Source organism: Alexandromys fortis, unplaced genomic scaffold (assembly GCF_014885135.2).
Source record: "Alexandromys fortis isolate MF-2015 unplaced genomic scaffold, M_Fortis_MF-2015_v1.1 scaffold_33, whole genome shotgun sequence".
Lineage (NCBI taxonomy): Eukaryota > Metazoa > Chordata > Mammalia > Rodentia > Cricetidae > Alexandromys > Alexandromys fortis.
The window spans coordinates 4,164,498-4,192,292 of NW_026067917.1; the positions used below are offsets into that span (position 1 = coordinate 4,164,498).

The 27,795-nt window shown below is 40.7% G+C and overlaps 1 long non-coding RNA gene across 4 annotated transcripts in view; it reads right to left on the reverse strand.

Moving 5' to 3' along the window:
* Positions 1–27,795, reverse strand: part of LOC126500220 (uncharacterized) — a 301,499-nt gene that overhangs the window by 272,963 nt on the left and 741 nt on the right. The window lies entirely within an intron of this gene.

Below are 27,795 nucleotides of genomic sequence, written 5' to 3' on the forward strand. Positions count from 1 at the left end.
GAGGGAGAGAGGAGTGGGGGGAGGGGGAGGGAAATGGGAGGCTGGGAGGAGGCGGAAACTTTTTTTTTCCTATTCTCAAAAAAAAAAAATATTAAAAAAAATAAAAAAAAAGAATCATAGTCACAGCGGGGATATCTCAGGAGGAGAGTTGGCCCCAAACCCCAAGATACTAATTAGCTTTGACATCTATAATATCAAATTCAAGCCGCGCCAGTTAGGTCTATATAACTTCCTCAACCCTCCCCTTTCAACATACTGTGTCCGGAGGAGCCAGACACCTTCACACACATGCGTGTGCGTATACCCTGCAGGCTTCCTGTCCTTGGACCAGTCCTGGCTAAGGGACAGAGAAAATGCCAAGGCAGTAGGTTTGGATAACTGTATTGGGCTGGACTCTTCAGCTCATTAAATGACTGGAGGACCATTCAGTACCTGAGAAGGAAGAATAACTAAAACCTTGAGATCTGCTCAAGAGTCAGGAGGGAAATTATTCAGTGGAATGTGTTAGATAGAGAGTGAAAAAAACACCCATGTGATTTTAGGAGTTTCTAAAAAGCAGAGCTTTTATGATAATGGTTGCAGACTTACCAAAAAAAACCACTGGCTTCTAACCCCGAAAGTCCTTGAATGTTTCCATAGTCACTTTAAATGTCTGGAGTACTGATTCATCTGTCCCATTAAAGCATCCCTAACCAAACAGTGAAAACTCTGAGAAAAGCCCGAACTTCCTGGATGGTACATTTCCTTCATTAACAGTATCAAAACGGTTTGCTTTCTGTTGCTTCGCACTGAAAACGCACGTTATATTTCTACTTCCCTTGGATGTCTACACAGGCTAAAACTAGACTATGACATACTGCCTATGAAATTCCTTATAAAATTTCCATTATAAGAAGGAAAATGTGTGCAGTATTCCAAATATGATTAGAACCCAGCCCATTTTGGAGCCTGAGCTTTCCTGGAATCTGTGACTCTTCTGTTGGTGACTGTAGGAGCGAAATAAAACTGCAGAATGATGCCCATACAGGGCTTGCTGCATTTGTCTCCGGCCTTTTCCCCAGCAGCTCTGATTTTGAAGAGAGAGACTCAGAGACACTCATTATCCAGCTGCTTCCATTAGTCATGGTGTGTACAGCCCTGCTCTCAGCACAGACATGGCAAAGGCAAAGACTTCCAGCTGCCTGTCCCTGGGGAGTGGAACCATAAGCTGATACAGTTGATAAAGATACAGTCCACTAAATAGGAACCTACCCATTATTTCATCTGGGACTAGCAGCCAAAACCAATAGCCGAAGAGAGCCTGCGACACTGGCAGGCTGGCAGGCATTCTTCACTGTTCTCCAGGCCAATTATTTCCTCTCCCGTGACAGGCAGGCATTAATTTTCAACCTCTGACCTATATTTCACATACCTGTGTCTCAGACCAAAAGAAACACCGGCTGTCATTAAAATACCGCCGCAATAGCCTGCCATACAAGTAGGAACCCTTTTAGACTCCCAGTGAACAAGTTTGGCTTGAGTCTGAAAAACTTTTAAAGGGTGAGAAGATGAGGTGGAAGAAAAAGAGTGTAACTCTCCCTTCCTTGAGAGATCTTATTTATTGTACTGTCTATTACATTCAGGGAGAGGGAGAGGGAGAGGGAGAGGGAGAGGGAGAGGGAGAGGGAGAGGGAGAGGGAGAGGGAGAGAGAGAGAGAGAGAGAGAGAGAGAGAGAGAGAGAGAGAGAGAGGAATTATCATTCAGTAACCGTGGGCCCCCATAGTGTTGTGTAGACCCGGAATACCACCACGTTTTTGGCTTTGCTCATCTTTTAAGCATCTTTAAGTTCCACTGATCTCTCTCTCTCTCTCTCTCTCTCTCTCTCTCTCTCTCTCTCTCTCACACACACACACACACACACACACACACACACACACACACAAAGCTCCAAGGGAAAGATCTACAGCCTGCCTGAGGTAATCTAATGGGGAGGGGGTAAGGAATGCTGTAGCTGAGACCATGGAGTGGAGTGACGGTGTGGGCACGCTGTACCTAATGGCACTGTACTGGCTGACAGAGGTTTGAATGTGGCAGTGCATGACTATTGAGCAATTCCCCAGGTTCCCTAGAGAAGAAGAAAAGTGAATGCCCAAGATCTTCCCAAGGGCAGTTCTTTCAAGCTAGGGAAACTAACTCTGTGAGGACCCACAATGTGCCAGACTAAATTATAAGATGAACTCTCAAAAGCAGGCTCCCAGATGCACAAAATGAACTATTACACAAAATATACTCAAGTTACCGCCAGTTTCAAGAGACATCAAAGGTGAAGGAGACATTTATTTGATGATTTTAAGGTAGCAGAATAAAGAAGTAGATTTTAAAAGAAACACTTTTATAGGGAATGACCAATAATGTCTAAAACTATATCCATCATTTCAAATATCATTTCTAGACATAAAAAAGCATAAGGAAAGGGGACAAACAGCATATTAGTCAATGCACGTGAGGCTGAGTATGATAGTCAAGCCTTTAATACTAGCTCTTGGGGGGTGGAAGCTGAAAGACCAGGAGTTCAAGGTCATCCTCCACAAAGTGTACAGTTCAAAGCCTGGACCACATGAGACCCTCATCTCAAAAGGCTCCAAAGGAAAACCAAAGTAGCCTCTTAGTATCATTTATTCCTTTCGCTCAACATGTCATTCACTTATAAATACATATTAGCTATCACCGTCCACATTCTCAGGGCCTAAGCTCTAAACAAGAGTGTCATTTCCATGCACAGGGGTTGTAGGTGATGCGGGAGTGTCATATCAATCTGTTGATTTCATTGGTTGAGCAATAAAGAAACTGCTTGGCTGGCCCTGATAGGTTAAAGCATTGGTGGGAGGAGTAAACAGAATAGAATTCTGGGAGGAAGAGGAAGTGAGGTCAGACCCGACAGCTCTGCTCTCTGGAGCAGAGACACCATGCTCAGCTCTGCCGGATAGACACGATAGCTCTGCACTCTGAGGCAGATGCATGAAGCTCAGACCCAGGATGGACATAGGTTAGAATCTTCCCGGTAAGCGCACCTTGGGGTGCTTACACACATTATTAGAAATGGGTTAGAACAATATGTAAGAGCTAGCCGATAAGAAGCTGGAACTAGCAGGGCCAAGCAGTGTTTAACAGAATACAATTTGAGTGTTGTTATTTCGGGCATGAGCTAGCAGGCGGCCGGGGTGCTTGGGACGCAGCCCTGCCGCTCCTATCACAACATGTAGGGTAGGCAACTGTATTTCAAATAGACAAGTTTAGTTGAGCCAAAGCCCAGTACCTACTCCTGATATTCTTAATCCAGGTGGCCAAGTTCTGAAGAAAGAATTCTAAGCCTGACAGTGGCCTCTGACACTAATGTATAACCTTAAACAAATAATGGATACTTTCTGCCTCTCCGTTGTGAGCTAAGGGTACCAATCTATGAAGCTGAGAATCAAAGAGGGTAAAGCAAACCGCAGAAAAGTATTTGAGTTAACATTCGATTTGCTTCCTAATTTAAATCTTACAAAAAAAAAAAAAGAAAGGAAAAATCCCAGCTGTCAAGAAATAAGAGCCAAAAGAAGCCAGAAGTATGGTGATTGTGACTAAATGCTCACCCAGTGTGTTCTGAACCAAGCTCGCCACTCAGCCCTCCACAGCCACAAACCTGGCGATAGTCAGTGGATCTCCTCTGAATTAGTCATCAAAAGCAAATGGATTTTCCATGCAGTAATCTTCACTAAGAGAAATAAAACAAACAGGGCTTTGAAAATTGACAAATAAGAATTTCATTCGTCAGTAAATAGGTTTGTCACAGTGAATATCGTCTGAGCCCAGACAAAGAATCCAAGGGACTAGTTCACAAGGGTTCTAGCTTTGCTGTCCTTTGACTTCATTTCTTGACCAGAAGAAAGGACATGAATTTGAGATGGTGTAGAGGGGGGAGGGCGTGGGGATGTAGGTGTGGGAGAGGGGGCATAGGGCAAGGATTGCAAGGATTGGGGGAGAGAAGGGGGACAAAGGTGTAATTATATTTTAACTAAAACTAACATAACATTTTTTTTTAATTAAATGAGCCAAGAATGGCCAGCTGGGACTGTCTATTCTATTCTTTCAAAATTAGCATCATTCTTCCCAGCTGAACAAGGGGAAGGCTAGGAACTTCTGGTGCTCTGCAGGAAGCATAGCTGAGGCTTCAGAGATGATTAAAAGCAGTCAAGGTCACAGCGAGGCTTCAGATTCTGGTGGCTTCATGTTTTAAAATCTTCTTCTAGTGTTTACTGTTCTTCTTTTTCCTTTATATTTACTTATTTTTCATTTGAGGCCTCCACACATGACTACACTGTATTTGCATCTTTTCCACTCCCTCCAGCTCCTCTTCTATCCCCACAATCACTCATTCTGAAATTTATGCCCTATTCGTCTATATTTTTGTTATATTTTACACACACACACACACACACACACACACACACACACACACGGTAGTGTATGATGATAATCCAAGCACTTGAATAGTAAAAAGCAAGAGCATCAGGAGCTTGTGCCCAGTCTAAGCTACTAAAGAGAGAGAAATAAGAAAACAAAATGTGGATGTTAATAATGAGAATTCAAAACGCAATGCACAGGTGGGCCTACTGTGTTCTTTTTTAACTATCTTATTTATTTATTTATTTATTTATTTATTTATGTTACATCCCAACTGCAGTTTCCTCTCCCTCCTCACCTCCCTTCCCCTCCCCCTCCCCGCTACACCCCTCTAATCCTCTCCTCCGCTGTTTCTGTTCAGAAAGGGGCAAGCCTCCTGTGGCTATCAATAAAGCATGGCATATTAAGTTACAGTAAGACTAAGCAGCTCCCCTTGTATTAAGACCGGGCAAGGCAATTCAGTATGAGGACTAGGACCCCAAGAGCCACCCAAAGTGCTAAGGACGCCCCTGATCTGACTGTCAGGAGTCCCACAAATAGACCAAACTACACAATTGCCAATATATTAGATGACTTAGGTGGGTCCTATGTAGGACCCCTAGTTGTTGGTTCAGACTCTGAGTTCCTATGAATCAGGCAATCCTCTGTTTTCTTGTGATCTCCTTGACCCCTCTGGCTCCTACAATACTTCCTTCCTCTCTTCAGCAAGATTCCCTGAGCTCAGCTTAATGTTTGGCTGTGGGTCTCCACATCTGTTTCCATCAGCTGTTGAATGAAGGCTCTCTGGTGACAACTGGAGTAGTCACCAATCTGATCCCAGGAGATGGCCAGTTCAGGCTACACATCCACTATTGCTAGGCGTCTCAGCTGGGGTCATCCTTAAGATTTGTGGGAGTTTCCCTTGCATTAGGTTTCTACCTGACCCTGAAAAGCCATCCCCTGCAGCTTCCAGTCATCTCTTTCATTACTCTCCCTCTCACTCACCCCTTCAACCTGATCCCTCAAGTTCTCATGCCCACTCTCCCCCAGTCCACCCAGGAGATCTCCATGCATCCCCCCCATGGGCCCTCCTTGTTATTTAGCCTCTCTTGGTCTGTGTACTGTAGCATGGTTATTCTTTATTTTACAGTTAATATCCACTTATGAGTAGTTACATGCAATGTTTGTCAATCTGGTCTGCATTACATCACCCGGGATGACTTTTTTTCTAGTTAGATCCATTTGCCTTCAAATATCCTGATGTCATTGATATTTTACCACCTAATAATACTCCACTGTGTAAATGTGCCACATCCATTTTCTTTATCCTTTCTCCAGTTGTTTCCGAAGTTTCCAGACTAGGTTGTTTCCAGGTCCTGGCTATTATGAATAATGCTGCCATGAGCAATGCTAATGTAAGGTAGAGGACACAGTCGATAGGACCAAACAGCAGCCTACTGTGCTCTTTTTTAAGAGGTGGGTGCTAGGAGTTCTTACTTTAGGAAAATTGGTGTAAATCAAAATCCACAGGTATCAGAACCTCCCACTATGCAAGCAGTTGGTCAAACTGCTTTGCAAATGATGCTTTAGCGGAGGTGAGGCAATGGCTCCAGTGTATCTCATAAAGACCAGCTTCCCTGTTTCAGTCCTGGTGTATGCCTGTGGGAATGTTCCGACTCTTCTGTGAACAGTTTGGTTCCTTCACCCTTGATACAGTGGAACCCACCTTGCTCTATAGCACTCTTCCCATAGTGCAGAGCCAGTTTGTCCTGAGATGCTTTATTACCTAGCTGTTCTAGGCATGGCAGAGCAGCTACAGCAAGTGGACATTAACATGAACTCTCACTCCAGAAAGGAACAGACAAGGTGGTGAGGACTAGTGTATAATAAGTTTAATCCTTAATATCACAGTAGGATAAAGGCGTTCATAGCAGCTCTCTGCCATCATAAGGAAAAGATGAACAGAAAGAACCCCAAGGAAGCAATAGAAACACACACACACACACACACACACATGCCATAACCGAATAAAATTATATAAACTGCAGAAAAACTGCGAAGCATTGAGTTTTCAATAAAGATTGTTAAAACTCGAAGAACCATTGTAAAGATACCACACAAACACGAAACAGAGACAAGCACTGAGCAGTTTGGTAACCACTGATTGACAGAAACACTGTCAGACAGAAACATCAGCACAAGAATGAAGGGAAACTACATCTTAACCCAAACCATCTGATGGCTGAACTCAGGGGCCTTGTAAACAGGATTCTCCCAGCACCTGACTGCAATTTTGATGGTTTAAATAGAGGCTGGAATTCTTCTCAACAAATGAAACCTATATATTTGATGCTTGCATTTCTGAAATCTTTCCTTAGCCATACAAAACTCTTGTAGATATGGGCGCTAATAACACACACACACACACACACACAGGTCTTGAGAACATGAAAGTAGTTTCCAATAATTCAGAATATGATCATTCTTATGGAAAATTTTATTTTCTAATTTATAAATGTTGGCAACTTTGTCTTTAACATTTTTGAGTTGTTATATCAGACAACATAAGAGATAAGTCTGATTTTCATATAGTAGATTTTAAAACTGCTGGATTTACAAAAGTCTCCTTGAGCCCTGGAGGGAGTATGATACATAGTAAGAACTGAGAACAAAATTGTTAAATGGGCTTATTAAGTAGTAAAACTATTAACTAGCCCATTGCTTATTAGTTCTACCTAATTATTAAATAAGATTGTATTAGTTATTATTTATTAAACATCTATTCCATTAAATACTACAAATAATAAACTAATAAAGATACACTTAGCAAATCAGGTCTGGTGGCCCACACTTTATAATCCAATGACATTGGAGGCAAAAAATGGGAAATAGTTATGTTGGAGTTTAGCCTGGGCTAAATAGCAACTTGGAAGACAACCAGAACAAAGTATCAAAGCCTACTCTCAAAATCAAACAAAATAAAACTACTTATATCTTACGGGTATGTTCAGATTACATGCCTTTCTCTTTCCCAGCATCAGCCGACCATCTTTTGATAATTGTATAGAAATATTTAAGACAGGAGCTCATGATGTAGCCCTGGCTGGCCTAGAACTCTCTATAGAAGCCAGAGAAGACTCATAGAGATCAACCTGCCTCTGCCTCCTAAAGGCTTGGGTAATATGTGTGCATCACCAAGTCCTTATGTCTTAATGTAGTCAATAAAGCGAGGAGATAGGAGGCACGCTTATGAAATAGTATCTGAAGAATACACAAATGATTGTGTAAAAGTGTGCTTCCTTCACCAGTTTCCCTCTGGTGTGATCCAAAGTTGCTGCCATTGGTATACATACTGAGCTGAAAGCACTCAAAGATCTGATAAAAGATAAATATATTAGTGCCCTAGCTGGAGTTCTTAGACCTTAACACATGTGGTATAAAAGGAAGCCTGATTTAAGTAACTAACTTGAATGTTCTTGGTGGTCTTCAACCACCCCCATGATGTTCCCCATCCCTAATAAGATCCATTGTTGCTGAGTCTTCAGAGAGCGTCTTGGACATTTTCCTGACTAATACCATTCCTTCCAGTTCCTGTGATTGCTTAAGCTTGGCTGTAGAAATTGACACTGTGAAAGGAACTGGACCATCTCACTTCCATTTTGCTTTGGGGGATGGATTCTCGAGAACTGTGCTTATGTCCTAGAGCTTACAGAATCACTCATGCACACGTGCGCACACACACACACACACACACATATACCACATACTGCATAAGACACATAAGACACATATTGTACACACATCACACACCTGTACACCAAACATATCACACGCCATACACATGTCATTTTATCACACCTATCACACATCACATATCACATACATATCATACACAGCACACACAATCACACAACTCACATGCATATATCACAAACACATCCTACATCTTATACATTACACACATATCACACACATCACATATCGCATAATCACACATAAACACCAAGGATCACAGATCATACACCACACACACATATCACATACACCACACATATCACACACGTAAACAGACATATCATGCATCTTACCTTCCCATACATCCCACAAACCATATGCACAAACACTCACACACATATCCATGCCACCCCATGAAACTTTAGTACCTTCTCTGACCTCCACAGAGCATAGGAATGTTTCAGAAAGTTTCGAAGACTGCTCGTGGTGGCTAAAGCCACGGTTCATACTGATCTGGTCCACACTTTAAAAGCTGAGATTCCCTGCCACAAACTTGTACAATCTCTCTTCTCCAGGACACTCATCCATGTCCAAGCAAGCATGCTTCCAACAAACACAATATAAAAATAAAGTCTCATTTGAGGCCACATCCCTACTTAGGAAAACCAAACGTTATTATTACCATGGCACCATCCACAAGCATTTTCGTGAGTATTACACTTAGATTTAGATTCAATTTAGGGGTCCACGACAGGAAACAATTCTCAGAGTTCACAGGACCAATCATTTGATGATGAGGACAGGAAGGGAGATATAAAGGTAAAATTATTAGGCTAAAGGTCCTCGAGCCAGCTGCCTTCAGGGTGAGTTGCCTTGGCAGCCTGGGATAGCGGGTCCACGGGCAGGAACACCAGGTTACAGAAAGCTGAAACAGAAGGAAGAGCTAGACATAAACGTGTCTAGTCTAGGTTCTTCTGAGACTCCGAGATCTTAGAAACAACTTCTCATCTTTTCCAGCGAAATTCCAATACAGATGTTTCTTTTCATAGATTGGTTATTGGTCTTCACTGTGGCTGGCTCTGTTTCATCTTTGGCCAGTCATAACAGCAGTCTGCACGATACTAAACAACCAGCCAATTCAGCCATAATCAAAGCGCCGGCGACCTAGACAGATGTTTTTACGTACTGAACGCAAACGACAACTGGAGGAAAGTCATGCCAAGATTAATGGGAATGGCCAGATGTCTTGGCATCGTGCAAATGTTAAGTGCCAATGGAAATCGGGAGCGTTAGCTGTCATTTTGCATGCACTCTTAAAATGATCACTTGCACTCTTCTCATGACTGGGCCATAACCTCAGCAAAGACCTCAGACATGCACAGGCAAACACGTGTGCATACATGCACTGAAAATGCTAGGGAAGGAGTATGTGTGAGGATGATGTCAGAGAGGAGGGAGTGTCACAAACTAACCCACATGATGCTTTCCAAGGATTTGTTTATTTATTCTCTCTTGTGCACATGCATGCACGTGTGTGTGTGTGTGTTTATGTGCACTGTGTGTGTGCAAGTGCCGGAGGAAGCTAGAAGAGGATAGGCATACTCTGGAACAGGAATTGTGGGCACCCAATAAGGGTGCTGGGAACTGAAGCCTGGTCCTCTGCATGATCAGTAAGTGTTCTCACAACTCCTGGGCCCTCTCTGTGGTTCTTAATCTTCATGAGTTTAATTCCCTAAAATGTATTCAATATTCCTGTGTCTGGCCAATGTATGTTCTTCCTGCCTATTCCTTGCTCTACCTCAACCTGAGGGTGATTCTTTCATGCTTTTTTTGTGTGACAGCTTGGGAATATGTGAGAATTTTCTGGAATATTAATATCAGGAGGGAGAAAATAATTAGAGTTCTCCATATCTGTCTCTGTCTCCTATCATGGATCGAGAAGTTGCAACCCCCAGCCAGGTAACCCTTCTTTTCTGAGGTCTGCTTCCCACCTTGAAAACCCACTGTGGCTCCTGTCTATCAATGTATAATCCATTCCCTGGACTAAACCCCATCTACTAGGAGACCTGGCGCCATTACATCTCTGGCTGTGCCCAGACTCATACACAGAATAGAGCAATACCTTACCTAGTCTTAGGGTCTCTGGGGAAAATCTGAGCCTTGTTAAAGAGCAGTCAGAGTGCCATGACGGCGGTGAACAGAGCTCCTCCCCTCTTTCCTCTCTCCTCCGGGTCAAGTCTTCCAACCAGCAGGAAGCAGAACTAAAGTGGATTAATCATTGCCTCAACATCACACAGAGAAAAACCAAAATGACAAGGGAAAATGACGCATAGAGTCATTTTTGAAGACTCATATATTCATTACCTATGTGCTCCATAACCTTGAGCATGCAGAGAACAAAACTGATTTTTAAAATGGTTCATCAAAACCAACACCCATATTTTTTTTTCTGGTGATGCTTATAAGCCAAAACACCCAAATAAAATCATCCGGAGCACTTTCCAAAATTAGCAACATTCCTTTTTCCTCGTCTCCATTCTGTGTCTTTGCAAATACGCTCGGGATTATAAAGTCAGTCTGTCACTGAGTTGTCTGTCTACAACTGGGAAGAGAGCAATAATTGCTTCAAATGGTTCCGCCATTAATAATTGGAGTTAACAGTTTTTCATCTGAAAACACTCTCATTTATGCATTGAGCCAATCTATGTATCTTTTAAAATATGACTTTACACTTTTTTCTTAATATTTAATTTCTCAGAACACGTTAATAATCCACATGCACATATAATATTAATGTCGATGGTGGGCGAACAGACTATCAAAGCAAAAAAAACTTCACTAAACACATGGGAGAAAGCAAGCAATGCTCCTTTGTTGAGAATCATTTTTGTTTGTTTGTTTGCTTGCTTGCTTTTTGTATTTTAGGTTTTGGGTTTTTCTTTGGTTTGGTTTTTGTTTGTTTGTTTTTCAAGTCAAGGTTTCTCTGTGTAACTCTGGCTGTCATGGAATGCCCTCTGTAGACCAGGCAGGCCTAGAACGCACAAAGATCCACCTGCCTCTGCTTACTGAGTGCTGGGATTAAAGGTGTATGCCACCACTACCTGGCTTGAGCATCTCTTTTGTGTTCACTCTGAGTTGTGCACAGCACACAAGCTCAGAACAGGTAGCCTCTCCCCTTAGGTGGTTCACACCTGTGAACAGGTGTCTGGTTGAACTTAAGGCCCACTTACAGGGAGGAAATTATGACTAGAAGGCAAGGAAGTGAAACCAGAAGGAACATTTAGATAATTGCAAAGTGTCTCATGTGTTCATGAGACACTATGGACAGAATACTCAATATCTATGAAACATGGTGAAATACAAAAACCTAAGAATCATGAGCAAAGAAGAATTTCATGCAAAGGTCATAAAAATATTTCAAGAAAATGTAGGAAAATGTCCAATCTAGAGTGTGTGATGCTCATCCAGGTACAGAAGGAATTTAGAACCCCAGATATACAATACCAGAACAGAAAGTTCCTACATCATATTAAAGTTAAAACCCTAAATATATAGAAAAAAGAAAGTGTATTGAAAACTGCAGAAGACTACAAGTCCTAGCCTAAGATCAAGCCCATCAAAATAACAGGAGATTTTCAGTAGAAACTTTAAAAGCCTATAGGGTCTGGAATGGTTTATTTCAGTTCTGAAAGATAACCATCAGGCCTGACTACTATACCCAGTAAATTTATCTGTTATGTTTGAAGGAGAAAATAAAACATTCCATGATAAAAAAAAGATAAATTAATTCATAATTACTAAGTCAGTACTACAGAAGATACACGAATGAACCAATTTGACTAAAGAGAAATATAAACACATCAGTAAGGGTTCCAGAAAAGAATAGAGCAGGCTAGAGTAATAGTTAAGGAAATGAGAGGTAGGAAAACACTAAATACAACAGCATCAACAAAGTGATAGGAATTAGCACTTGACTTTCATTAAAAAAATCTAGTAATGATCTCAGTTTCCCCAAAGACCCAGACAAGTCAACTGGATTAAAAAGATAAATAAGATACATCTGTTGTTGTCTCTAAGAAATAAAGCTTACTCTCAATGACAGGTGAAACTTTAGGCTGAGAGGGGAGAAAAGGGTATTCCAAGCAAATGGACCTAGACAGCAAGCAAAGGTCACCATTCTAATATCTGACAAAGCAGATATCAAACCAAAATCAATCAGAAGAGATAAAGGTCACTTTATACTGATTAATTGAATGATTTATCAAGAAGACATTTCCGTTTTAAACATATTCACATGAATGTGAATGTCTCCAATTCCATAAAAACAGATATTACTAGATGTAAAGAAACAAGACACAGACTAACCCAAACATAACAATATTAGGTGACTTCAGTACCCACATTCACTAATAGACAAGTCATCCCAACACAAAAAATCTCTATCCTCAGTTAAAGGCAGAGGAGAGTGAGAAGGAAGGAGGAAGAGAGAGAAAGGAGAAGGAAGTGATGAAAACAGGAGAGTGTAGGAAAAAGAAATTCCTCTTATACCCAAAAAGCATTTTGACTTTCTGTTATGATTTTTATTCATGAATAAAAATGTATATGCACCATGTACATGCCTGTTGTAAATAGAAGTCAAAAGAGAGTGTCAGAGCCCCTGAATCTGGAGTCACCTGTCATGTGGGTCCGAGGAACTGAACTCGAGTTCTCCGAACAGCAGCAATGCTCTTAACAACAGGGCCATCTCTCCAGCCTCCAAAAACATATTAGAAATTATTCACACCGTTGAGGGAAACTTTGGTCTAAAGTGTGATGAGAATTTAGAAAAATCAAGACCAAAAAAAAAAAGGTAATATAATAAAATTTTAAGAATGAAATCTGACATTAAGATAATTACAGTACAGTAGCAGGTTTACCCATGAGTGATTAAATAGCCATAAAAATATTAACTGTACTAGACTCATCTAGCTGCCATATAGCCATCCTGAGAGGCGGCTGAGACTGGAAATGGATGAAGTATAATTGAGAAAAGAACCAAAGTGAGCTAAAGCTCTTCCCTCCATAACGTTCACACAGAAACCATTCTCCACCTCCACGTCTCTCTTCCGTGAATTTGTAAATGCTCGCACTACCTCTATATTCCTGTAGCCTACAAAGAATGTGGAGAAGGTGTGTCAAATAAGGTAGTCTACTGCTAAATCAATTGATTAACTACTTAAATGGAGATACATTATGAACTTTTGCTGTGTACTCTGCTCGTTGTTAAATAAAAGCTGATTGGCCGATAGCTGGGCAGTAAGAGATTGAGCATGAGAGCCAGACAAGGAAAATTCTGGGAAGAGGAAGTGTGGAGTCAGAGAGTCACTGGCAAATGCAGGGAAACAAGATGAGGATGCTGTACTGAGAAAAGGTACCAAGCCACGTGGGAAAACATTGATAAGAAGTATGGATTAATTTAAGTGTAGGAGTTAACTAGTAATAAGCCTGAGCTATCAGCTGAGAATTTATAAGTAATATAAGCCTTTATGTGATAATTCCGAAAATGGCTGCCAGAAAATTGGGACTAATCATCTCCAGGACAGGAAATGTTCAGTTACATATTGTGACAACATTTACCCCTATTTTTATGTAAATCTATCCTTAGAAAAGGTTTTGGAATAAAAAGTATTTTGAAACTACGTATTAAATTTTTTGAGTTAAGCCAACTAGTGGTAGTGCATGCCTTCAATCTCTGCACTTGGGAGGCAGAAGCAGATTGATCTCTGAGTCTGAGGTTAGCCTGGAATACAGAGCAAGTTCCAGGACAGCCATGGCTACAGAGAGAAAAAGAAAAGTTTTACAATTCACAATTTACAAATGCAGCAGTCTCAAAAAAAGAAACCTATAATGTAGCATATAAAAAATGAAAGCTATGATTATAATTAAAAATAGCACATATTTGTAAGATGTGTATGGTTATCCCATCAGTTCTCAGGAATTGCTTCATTTTTTATAATATCTGATGGCATTTTTAAGTGGCTGGTCAATTAAAGTAGCAAGAAGTCAGTACAACAATCAGGAAAGTCACACTGCTCTCTCTTTAGAACTGTTTCTTTCCCTTAATCATATCAGAACGCATGTGAAAGCCTGCAGTCCATCATTAATCATCACCAGCACTCATGATGAGGATGGAGAGGCTCAACCTACACAATGGAATTCAGAGCGCAAAAGCCAGCCCAGTCATTTCTGTTTCTCCATCTATAAATTCTTTAAAGCTCCTTCCCTGTTACTTCTCACTTCCCTGCAGCTTCCTAATTTTTTCCTAGCAAACGAAAAGCCTCCAGAAATTTGATAGGAAGAGAAGGCAATGCAAGCCTCATCAAAGTAAGACTGAGTATCTCCCTGACATCCTACAAAAAGAACAATAGCATCTTGAGAAGCTAAAAGGCTTTTCTTACTCATTCATTTTTTAAAATAAGCCTGTAATTGGGCCATTTGACTTTAACTGCGTCTTTGATTTAGAGACGCAGATTTGTTATAATTGGTATTTAAAAATTTATGTCAAAGAGAGTTTTATTAAGAAGCATGGCTAATATTTGTGAATGTTAATACAAGCAATGTGTTCTACAAATCTTTAGGGTTCTTTCTATAAAACTTTAAGTATTATTTAACATATAGAAGATAGTTTAAACTGCAACAAAAAAAGAAGAAACGATCCCCATATACACTATTAGAAACCCACCGCAGCCAAATGACACGGCAAAGCATCTGCACATCATCGCTCAGAAAATAGCTCTAAGTGCACAAAATTGGGAGTAATCTTACTTGGAATTTCAAGGTACTGTAAAAGACTAATGAAAAGAGAATGTTAAAGTCATTGTCCTATAGAGACTGGTATACATATATTCACGTGTGTATTTATATCGTTTATAGAGCTGTATACACATAGTCACATGTGTGTTTATATCCTTTAGAGAGCTGTATACATATATTCCTGTGTGTGTGTTTATATCATTTATAGAGCTGTATACATATATTCACGTGTGTGTTTATATCCTTTATAGAGCTGTATACACATTCACGTGTGTGTTTATATCCTTTATAGAACTGTTTTCATATATTCACGTGTGTGTTTATATTTTTTACAGAGCTGTATACTTATATTCCTTGTGTGTTTATATCCCTTATAGAGCTGGATACATACATTCACATGTGTGTTAATATCATCCCTGAACGCCATTGCTGTGCTCATTAAAATGCTATGTGTACTTTAATATAGTTTTTATTGATTTTTTTGGGAATTTCACATCATACACTCTAATCCTGCACATTTTCCAGGATCTCCATATCTGTCCCTAATGCTCATAGCATCCCCCAACAGAAAATTTTAAAAAATATTAATTTAAAAAAAAAACTTTTGCGCCTCCATCTTTCCTGCCTATCCAACACCTCTTCGTTCATCTTAGCAGCATTAGGAGCTGCTGTGTATCATGAAGCAGATCCATTCTCTCAAACAGCTTTCCTTGCAAATGTTCGTTGCAATAAGTTGTTGGTCAGATCCAAGGCCTCTGGTTTCTAGCACACCGTCAGTACTTTTCCCTCACCAAAACTGCTCTTGGGTATCCTGCTGTTGCCCCACATCATGGAGTTCCTGCCACTATGGTTCCAATGGCCCAGTCCCTTCACACTTTCCAGCAGGTCATAGATGGGATAGATGTTGGGGTGGGTCAACTCAAAGCCCTAGATGTGGGTCTGTGTGGTAGCTGATTTGATCAGTCCAGCTACTGGAACCACCCCCTCAGGCTAGGGGCCAATTCAGCTCTTCTAAGCCTATGCCATCGGGCCAGCTGCTGTAAGGCTTCAATGTTTAAGAAAGATTTAGATGCTAAATTCTCTGATGAATATCTTGAGATTTGTGTCAAAGCTAAAGGAATGTATGAAAACAGTTTTATAGGAAAAGCTGTTTTTGTAAAAAAAATACTGAGTTGAAAGGAAATAATGTGTTTATAGGAAATTTAACATATGATCTTCTCATATAAAGCAAGAACACTAAAGTTTATTTTTCATTTACACCCAACATTAAGAAAATTGGCAGAGTTCTCCTTTGACCCTGCCTGCCAGAATGATGATGACCAGTCTGAACAGCCATGGCTGAATCTGAAGTGATGTTTTATAAAATTCTAAAGCGTTCTAGAGACTCTAGGAGAAAGGGACTCCATTTTGTGATATTAATTAATCTAATTCTGCAAGCTTCTGTGATTCTTCTGTTTATCGTTAGATAGAAATTACTGACGTGCTTCTATGTGCATTGCTCTTGTTAACTTAATAGACATTGTTTTCATCATATATTTTGAAGTATTTTCTTAGTATTTAGAAGCAAGATGCCAAGAATCAAGAATCATCTAGTTCCACTTATCAAAATCCCCAAGAATACTTCGGCTTCCAGCCAAAATGGAGTTAAAGAGGATGGATTCAGCACATGCGCACCATCTGTATTAGAAACACAAGACACCATGGTTTGCAGACATTAGAGTAGAAGCATTGAAATACCACAATTCTGAGAGGATGAAAACTCACCCTGCTCTCACATCCTATCGGCAACAAGATAGAGTCGAGCATCGTCTAAGTCAAAGAACAGGGAGCAGATGAGGAGGAGACTGAGAAATGTACAGTTCAGAACATGCTGTGCCAGAGGAAGGAAGTGCATGAAGAAAAAGCTGTAGAGCTTTGTCATGGAATCCATATAAAATTACTGGATGAGTCCTGGGTTGGGTATACAAGACAGAAAATGACCCAACCTAGAGAAGGGACTTCAAGAAAGAAGTCAAAAAAATCACGAAAGTTCACACAGAGCCAGAAATAGCTCAGGTTCCCACCAGCAACTGGTAAACAACAAAATTATGATTATGAAGGACATTTCTAAAATTCTTCAAAATGATACTTCATTCCAAAGCACTGCATAATCAACGTGATAAGAAAAAACTAGTAGCAAAATGAAAATCTTAAAATCATGCTAGAAAATGAGAGACAACATGATATGGCTCTTCATGGAAGCTATGAAAGTTGAAAATGTTTAAAAGAAAATAAAATATCTACCTAATAATTCTTTACCAAAAACTTCTTTCAAACAAAAGACAAACCACAAAATGAATGAAATTCATTGTCAACACAGCTACCCTAAACAAGGTTAAGGGAACTTCCTTACAAGGCTAAGGTCAACTTCTCAAGGAAGTTCCTTGGGCAGAAGGAAGCTGATAACAGCTGAAAAGCTATGTCTCAAAACAAACTGAATACAAGGAGAAATGGTAAACATATAGGAGTATGCTTAAAAAATATTATTTTTCAAATACCCTCAGAATATGAATGGCTACTTAAAACAAAAATAAATACATTGTAGCATGGTGTTCATGGTGTATGTACAAGAAAATCTGTAGCAAAGAAAAAAGCTATGGGATAGAAGTAAAATGTTATAAAATTCATATGCTTCATAGAAAGAATTATAATAATTGAAGGTTGACTTGGTAAGTATATTCCCATAAAAATGAATTAATAAGAAAATAAGAAGCTATAAACTATCAATATAAATAAAGTGGGACTAAAAGTGGTTCATGAGCCTCCCCATGATCACAAGAAAGAAAGAGGACCAGGACAAAAGTAAGTAAAGAATGGTGAGGAATTTCTAAGAACAGCAAATTGTGAATTTGAACCCAACCATATGCACAATGGCAGTAATTCACACACCTTGAAATTCTGTGTAACAGATAAAGATCTTAGAATCTATCAAAAAAAAAAAAAAACAGAAAGATAAATGGACCAACAAGATGACTCAGAGGCCAAAGGGCCTGCCACCAAGCCTGGGGCACACACAATAGAAGAGAAAACTGACTCTCACTAGCTGTCCTCTCAACCCAAACTTACACACCCCATGCACATACAAGCACGTGCACACACGCAATAGTAGAAAGAAAGTTCAGTTCCAAGCACCAATATTAGGCAGCTCAAAACTTCCCGTGATTTCTTCTTCTGGCTTTTGTGGGTACCTGCATACACATGAACACAAACGCATAACTAAAAATAATTTTTGAACTACATAAAATGTTAGAAATGTATTAATCACGATAGTGTTTATCACAAGAAAATTCAGCTGGCCTTATTAATATCAGACAAAGTACATCAGAACAAGAAATATTATCATGAAAGGAGACTTTTCATTGTATTAAACAGACTAATTCAACAAGAAGATATAATAGTTCTAGTCATCTATGAACCTACCAGGAACTGAACTGAGCCCCCAAATTCATGTGGTGAAATCATCTATTCCATTTGTGTGACTACAGTGACGAAATAGGCTATGAAGACGACGATTAGTATGAAATAAAGTCGTGGGGGCTGAGCACTTAAATGCTGGCCGGTATTCTGTACTGTTTGGTCTGGAAGTCTGAGCGGAATACCACAGTGCCTGCTTAAGAACTACAAGGTTACAATGTGTAAGCTATGTGTCATCAGAGTAATATCATGACATCTTGCGCTGTCCTCCTCTGTCCTGTACTAGACAGGAGTCCCTTTGCCCACCAAGTAGTCACTCAGTGGCCATTCCAATTATTTTGATTATCCGATTGACTGTTGGGTCTTGCATTGCTTTTAACCAGTTAGACTTATTTTCTTGTCAATGGCTTGTCAAAGCACAGAGTAGTGGTGATAGCAATTTGGAGATGCCAAAGAAGAGCCATAAAATGCTTCTTTCTAAGAGAAGGGGTGAAAGGTTTTTAAGGGCATATATGGGGACAGTAAGATGGCTCAGCAGGTAAAGACACTAGAGGCCAGGGCTGACAAGGTGAGTTCAATCCCTGGAACGTGTCCTTTCCCCTCAACTCATGTGTCATCCACCACCAGGCAGGAGGGTGCACACACTCAAACACTCTCAAAATAAATATATATTTATAAAATCTTTTTAAAAGGCATGTTAAGAAGATAAAGATAAGATGGTTCAGAAGATAAAAGCACTTCTGTCCTCACAGAGGTCTTATGTTTGAATCCTAGAAACCACGTGGCAGTTAACAGGATTCTGTAACTCCAGTTCCAGGGGATATTACTACACCATCTCACTTCCATGGCACCAGACACAAACATGATACATACACATACATCCATGCAAAGTACTCATATACATAAAAACTGAAAGTAAAAAGAAAATCTTCAAAAATTATTTTCCAAGGCATGCACGATGCAGGAAAACACATGGAAGGCTTGCCTGTCTGCAGTGTTAGTCATATAGGAGGAGTGTCTGGACTTGGGGGTGTTTTGAGGGGTGACCACTTATCTTGAGGACTGATACTTCTTTCTTAATAGTTAATAGAATAAGAAATCAGATGTTCTGAAAGGCAAAGAAAAAAATGACCAATGCCATTAACTAGCTTGATCAAATGACATGGAACACTGGCCCCAGCAACAGACGAACACACAAACCTTCCAAAGATTCACGAACTCAATATACAAACAAAATCTTAGTAAATTTTAAAGTGAGAGTATACAAGCAAGCTCTCTTTCTACAAAAGACTGGGAGGTCCTTCTGTCCATGTGTTGCTTTTATTGATTAATTAATAAAGAACTGGCTTGGCCTATAGCATGAGAGGAGAAGGGCAGAGTCAGGGGGATGCCATGGAACCGCCACCAGAGTCAGACATGCCAAAACTTTTCTGGTAAGCCACTGCCATGTGGAGATACACAAATTAATAGAAATGGGTTAAAGTAGCATGTAAGAGTTAGCCAATAAGAAGCTAGAGATAATGGGCCAAGAAGTGATTTAAATAATATGGTCTCTGTGTGATTATTTCGGGTCTAAGATAGCCAGGCAGCTAGGAAGAACAAGCAACCCCTTCTCCTCCAACAAAAGACCTAAATTAGAAATCAACAGAGAAGTATTTGGAAATTCTCCAAATATTTGAAAATGAATTATACTTCTAACTAGAATAACTCATGGAGAAACAAGAAATAATAGGAGAAAATAGAAAAAAATTTAACTGAACAAAAATGAAAAAGATATTAAAAGGTATTGTCAGGAGTGGTGGCACTGGAGGCAGAGACAGGCACTGAATTCAGGGCCAGATCCAGGCCAGCAGTGCTAAGCAATGAGACTCTGTCAAATGAAAGAGGGGTGAGGGACAAAGAAGTATGGATTACAGCTAGAGGAGAATTTAGGGAAGAAATTATAATAAATGCTTGCATTTGAGGAAAGAAAGAGAGTCTCAATTAAATTATCCAAGATAATACAATAAATCTTGACTACCATTTCACCTCCCTCTATTCTCCCCAGTCCCTGACCACCTCCCCTTCCCTCTATATCCAGTTCTTTCCTGTCTCTCCTTAAAAAAAGACAGGCTTCTAGAAGATAACCACCAAACCTGACAAAATAAAATATAGTAGGACAAAAACCACCACATTAAGGCTAGGCAAAGTAAACCAACAGAAGGAAAAGTGCCCCCAAGAGTAGGCACAAGAATGAGAGACCCACTTGTTCATACACTCACAAGCTCCATAGAAAATTAGTAAGCTGAAAGCTATACTATATACACTGGTGCAGATGGATGTAGACTCTGTGCTTGCTGCTGCAGTCTCTGTGAGTTCATACGAGCCTTGCTCAGCTGATTCAGAGGGCCTTGTTCTCCTGGTGTCCTCTAGCCCTTCTGCTCTTACACTCTTTCCACCTCCTCTTCCACAGGGTTCTCTTAGCTCTGAGTGGAGGGATTTGACGGTGACATCCCATTTAGAGCTGTTCCAAAGTGTGTGTCTCTCTCTCTCTCTCTCTCTCTCTCTCTCTCTCTCTCTCTCTCTCTCTCTCTGTTTCTCTCTCTGTGTGTTTTGCTGTGGGTCTGTCTATTTGTTCTGATCTGCTGCAGGAGGAAGCCTCTCTGAAGATGCCTGAATAAGACACCCATCTGTGAGTATTACAGCCTATCATTAGGAATTATTTTATTCTTACTTTTTTTTAGACCAGAAGTGTAGTATTTGGTTTTACCCCAGGTTTATGGGCTAGTGAGTCTCTGGTTCTAGGTCACCCAGTGTCCAGTATGGGTTCTGTCTCATGGTGTGGGCCTGAAGTCAAATCAGACATTGGCTGGTTACCCCCACGCGTTCTGTGCCACCACTGCCCTAGAATATCTTGTAGGCAGAACATATTGTAGGTCAGAAGTTTTGAGGCTGGTTGTGTACCCCGATTTCTCTTTCGGGAGTCTGCAGAGCACCTTTCCACACCAAGGACACTAGAAAATAGGGGTGAAGGCTCCTTACAGGCTGCAGCTCAGTTTCTCCATGGTCAGTGAGTGGGCGTTATCCTCTGCAAGGGGGCCCTGCAGTCAGTACACAGAGACCAACCCTTTGTCTTAGCAACAGCCTGGGTTGTTTGGGGGATTTCCATGAGTCCGCTGTAGAATTACCTTCACATATTTGGGGAATTTTTCACTGCACTAAGTTTCCATACCATCTCTCAAAGGCTCCTCAATTTGTACTGTCTGACCTTGCATCCTCTCTCTCAATCCTACATCTCCCCCCTCCCCCAACTGATCCTCAGATTTGCATCCCCATTGGCCCAAGTTTACCCATAAAATCCATTTTTTTTTTTTTGCCGGCGGTGGTGGCGCACGCCTTTAATCCCAGCACTCGGGAGGCAGAGGCAGGCGGATCTCTGTGAGTTCGAGACCAACCTGGTCTACAAGAGCTAGTTCCAGGACAGGCTCCAAAACCACAGAGAAACCCTGTCTCGAAAAACCAAAAAAAAAAAAAAAAAATCCATTTTTTTTCCTTTCCAAGGAAATCCATTCATGTGCCCCTCCCCAATCCTTTTTCTATACCTAACCTCTCTGAGTCTATGGATTGTATATTGGTTATTATTTATTTAATGGCTAACATTCACATATAAGGGAATATATTCTACATTTATCTTTCTGCGTCTCAGTTACCTCACCTCAGATGATCTTTTTTTTTTCTACTTTCATCTATTTGCCTGCAAATTTCTCAGTGCTATTTTTAATAAGGGGAAAAAAATCTTAAAGGAACTAGAAAACAGGCAGAAGGAAGTCACGAAGAACACTCAACAACACTGAAAACATTAAATAGAGACGGCACTGAGAAAATAAATCCTATGAGGAAGATTAAAAGAAAGACAAGCCTATGGTGAGAAGACAGTGGAAGCAAAGGGAGGCCACGGTCATCTGCACTGAAACTTCAGAGAGACAACACTCACACTTTCCTGATAGTTAGGAGAAAATCCTTGCCCCTGAAGAGTTTAGAACACAGTTGGTTGGCAGACTTCCCTCCCAGGCAACCTAGAACAAGACTGTAATCAGAATTATATGCATTACAAGAGACCGTGGCTTTCGGGTACAGGTGCTTGCTCCCAAGCCCAACCACCTGAGCTCAACCCTGCGGACCCGCGTGGAGAACCCACTCCCACAAGCACTTCCATGTACGTGTCTTGGCATGCATGGGTCCACCTCCACCACATGCACAAAATAAATTAAAATGCAATATGAAAACCTTTTAAAAGAATCAATTGATTGCTTAGTATATGCCCAGAACTCTTCAGTACCATTTATATACATATATTCATTTGACTATCATAATCCTAATTACGGAGGAGGAGAAACGAGAGTTGTATTGACTTGAGGAAATTGCCATGGATGAGATAAGCTGGAGCTGGAGGTTGAAAGGTCCCCGGTAATGAAGGTATTCACGCCAGGTGTCACATTCTAATATTACCAATGATTCGGGGTTTAACAGTTGCAATCAATTCCTCAGCTATCCCAACAAACCCTTACTCTACTCTAGGCTCCGGGATCATATAGATGGCCAAATCTGTATTAAAAGTGTACATACAATTTACATTGGTGTCACTGGAGTTATACTCCCTGCCCTCAGAACTTTATAATCTAGTTAGCTGTGCATGGCTGTGCATATATGTATATATAATAAATTAATTTATACATTAATATATATTTTAAAAGGGAACAAGGGGTAGGTTAAAGTCATGAGTAATAATGTATTTGACTCTTGTCTACAAATTACACATCTGTGGATTGAATCACAGATGGAAAACCTTCTTAACAGTTCTTCTGTGCAGACTTTTTCCCGGTATTTAAACAAAGCAGCGTAAGTATTTATATGATACTCGAATTGTATCAAATACTATAATAATTTAGAAGTGACCCTGGGTATTTGGGGTTATGTGTGTAAATTATATTACAACATGTCCTGGAGCCAATCTAACACTACCTAGGGACAACTGTACACAAGCCTCAGAGAGCAGATGTGTGACATACCTTCTTGGAGGAAACGACTTGGAGCTCAATTTTTTAAAAAGTCATGATTACTTAGGTAAAGGAAGAACAGAGGACATGCAGGCTGGTAATAGCAAGAGAGAGACTCGTGTGTAGGTATGCACTCAGGTTGGCTATGGACAGGAAACGCTAACGAAAGCTGAAGATAAAGCCAAACGTGTAAAGTGGATAAGAGGCACCCAAAGCTGCAGCACAAAGGTTATCCAACTCATTATATTTTAGTATGTAGACAGAGTGAGGGCAGAAATATTAATGGGATTACATGGGATGCCCAAAACAATAGGGAAAAGGGTTCAAAGATCATCTGATCTGTATGTCATCTCTTTAGAACACAAAATGCCGTCAGGAAAAAAAAAATGAATTAGACTCTACCTGGTCTATTCTTGTTCGTTTTTAAAAGCCAAAACCCTACTTCAGCAATTGATAAACATTTATTGCTGCTTCCACCAAAGAGCAACAAATCACACAAGTATCAGAAGCTTTTTACAAGGAATAGCATACTTGTTGATACTCTTCGTGGGCCAATGAAGGGCCTGCTGGGTTCAAATGACAAGTTACCAGGCCTTTGGTGTGGTCATGGGATATCCCCATTGCAAATTACCAGCAAATTAGAGAATGTTCTCCATGACAGGAGCACACAGCCCTAGAGGTATATCAGTACCCTTGTGCTTGGCTCAGATCACCTCACGGCAATGTTCCTCTGCTCCCCGGGATCTTTCTAATAGCCCTGACGGCCAATTAAACAACTTCGCTGTCTCTGAATCTCAATTCGGACACTGGAATCAAGCTTACGCCTGATGAGACTAATTAACTCTTCTGCACAGACGTGAAGTTATCAGTGCTAAAACGGAAGACAAAGAAACAAGAAACGGGAATCCCCAGGAGTGATTCTGAAATGGCTCCTGTCTCCACCGAACATTCATAAGATCCCAGCTGAAAGCGCATTTTACCATAAATTGAAGGGCTATGTTAACAGGAACCGGGTCTGCAGCCACAAGCTCAGCGGAGTCGCCACACATTCTAAGTCATTTGGCGACACCTAGTGGCCAGAATCGTGTGAGTCCCAGCAGACGTTGTTAATTGCGGGCAAGGGTTTCCTGTTAGACTGCCCCTTCCGCACATTCTACATCAAGAGGACTCCTCGCGCTTTCCCGTCCTACCTCGGGGGCGCATCTGTGAATGTGTAGCTCCGGATTTATACGCTCTACGTGATCGAGTATTTTCAAGTATTTTAATACCGTAATCTTCTCCACAGGCAGGGATAGCTATCAAATACTCATCATTCCTTTTCTCCACTTTCTCCTCTCTCTCTCTCTCTCTCTCTCTCTCTCTCTCTCTCTCTCTCTCTCTCTCTCTCTTTCTCTCTCTCTCTCTCTCTGTGTGTGTGTGTGTGTGTGTGTGTGTGTGTGTGTGTGTGTGTAGCTGGACAGATTGTACAGAAGTCCGTGTGGATCCTTTTGTCTCTGCCTCCCAGAACTGGAATTACAGGGATACAACAACAAGGCAGGCTTTTTGTGTGGGTGCTGGGAGACTGAACCTTGGTCCTGATGCTTACACAACATGTATTTTACCTACTGAGCCATCTTCTAATACCTTTAAAAAAAAAACGGTTTATATTAGTAGCTTTATTTGAAGCAGGAACCCTAACTTGAAAGCAGTCCCTATTTGTCACAGTTTGTATACCGAAATTTAAATAGCTTTACATTTTTTTCACTTTGAAGATTCACCGTTTCCCTTTTCCCACCACATCCACAACGCGAGACAGAGAGACATGCTCATGAAGAAACGCCCTCAACACAGTACAGGGTACAGCGGGGGTATTTCTAGTCGGGAATTGTAAAGATATCTGAAGATGGCAGGCTTTCAGATAGCACTTCTCTCAAAGCATTTTTCAGACAACCCTTCCCATTTTCAGGTCCGACCCTGCCCACACACAGCAGGCAGAACAGCAGCTTTAAGCAATTAGATGAGCCTGGCACAGAAACGGGAACCTGGGCAGCATTCTTAGTTCATCCTGGGATGAGATTTACCAGCTTGTCCTATACCATATAGAGAAACCTCCACTTTAACAGGTTTTCATTCCTTATCGAATTTCAATGAATGTCCAATAATTTCATTGGACGATCTCATATGGAGTGGAACAAAAGACCTACCTGTAAAAAATAAGTAGGCTCCTAGCAGAATCAATCACTTTTATAGGTCCAAATGGTATATTTGTGGGGTAGCAAAAATTAATAGAAAAGCAAAGTCATGACCTCCTGAGCACCCACGCACTTGGCACATATTTGGTGCTTTGTCAATGAGAAAGCACATAGCATTTAGGATAGTCATATTGGCTTCAGAGTGTCAACGCTCAGGGAAATCACAGAGTCATCACTGTGTGCCATATGGAGCTGAATGGAAAAGTCAGGGCTAAATCCCGTTATCTCGGTACGCCCTATACCTATGATATCTCAGCATCTGCACAGGGAGACAGAGTTCATGTGGATGCTACCAAAGACACGGAGCCCACACCTGGAGATGAGCACTGTGGTCTAAGGCCAGGAATCAAAGGTACACTCTGGCGCCCTTTGCTTACTTTCTGTCTGCAGGATCCAGTTTGAGTTTTAAACTGAAAGTGTTTGCTTTTTTGTTCCCAGTACAATGAGATTTTTTCCAACTTTTTCCTGTTGAACCAACATATCTATCTCTACCATTGATTTTTTGCAGCCCGTTTATATCTCAGAAGTATCTTTTTTAAAAGATCAGGATAATCCAAATTGGTTTAACGTGGAACTCATGTCTACCTAAAACTTGACACTTCACAACTGGAAAATGTTCTTAACATCAGTTCTCCCTGGCTACCACTCGATGGCTTTTTATATTATAGAGCAGCGACAGCTGGTGTTCGCAGTGCGTATTGCACCTCTGGCCTACACTGAATCCTACTAAGTCTCCACAGTGGTCATGGATTCTTGTTCGGCACAGGACTCCACTACTCTGCTAGATGGATGGTAACCTTCAAACTGAAAGAGCCAAAGGATACTCTTGGTCTCTTTAAGTTGCGTTTGTCAGCTTCTTTATCATAGCAATGAGCAAAGTAGCTAATGCATACATAGTGGGGCTGGCAAAATGCACATTTCCTCTAGATATGCGCAGACAGAGGCCATCACGTAGGTGACTCTAGAGCCTGGTAAGTTGATATTAACCGTCACAGGCATACATGGGACAGTCAATAGCTAAGGTGACAATTAAAACCCACGTTAGGTTCGCAAGTCGCAAACATAAAAAACAAACAAGCAAACATTAGAGCAAGGGCTCTCTTCCGTGTGTACCAACAGTATACCATCCACTGTGATTTCTTTATGGCACTCCTGTGCTGCCGGCTGTCCTAAGCAGACTAGAACATACAAGATGCTCCCAGGTCAACTGTGGGTTTTCTAAAAGCAGCTAAAGCACGCATTGTATTAAATACTAGAGAGTTTCTGGAGCTTCCGTGCAGGCAAGGCAAAGGATGGGTTTTCAATAGCTGAGCTCTGCGATCGAGACAAATCACAAAGCTGTGGTAGATCTTTCTTTTAAATTTTTTATGACTATCCTTATTTTATTGGAATCAAGTAAAAGTTCTGGCCTCATCAGACCCCAGACACATATATGTGCCTACACATGCCGGAAGACACTTGATTTTTAAACAAAAAGCAAAGAAAACCAGCCTACAAACCATAATCCCAGAGAACTTAGACAACAATAAGGACACTAAGAGAGACTTACATAGATCTAATCTACATGGGAAGTAGAAAGTAGAAAAAGACAAGATATCCTGAGTAAACTGGGAGCATGGGGACCTTGGGGAAGGGTTCAAAGGGGAGGGGAGAGACAGAGAGGGGAGCAGAGAAAAAAAGTAGAGTTCAATAAATATCAATAAAAAAAAGAAAATACCTTTAACTCAAGTCAGGGTTCTCTTCTCTGAAGCCTTCTGTGTTCCACCCCACTGCAAGCGCTCTCTCGCCTCTCTCTCTCTCTCTCTCTCTCTCTCTCTCTCTCTCTCTCTCTCTCTCTTTGTGTGTGTGTGTGAACTTAATTCTCACAAATATTCTGCGATACATAGTAGTGTGCCCACTTAGAAGGGAGAAAGCTAAAACATAAAGAGACTAAATAATTTGCCCATATGACCCAACCAGAAAGTTTAAGAATCCAAACAATATGTGTAGTGTCAGTGCGTATCTATCTGTACAACCACAGTATCTTTCTAGAAAATGACCAGCAGGGGTGGCTAAGAGATTCAAACTAGAAATTTGTGGACAAATTTAAAATTTAAAAAGTAATCTAGAATTCCCTCCTCAAATGTGGACTTCATTGCATGTT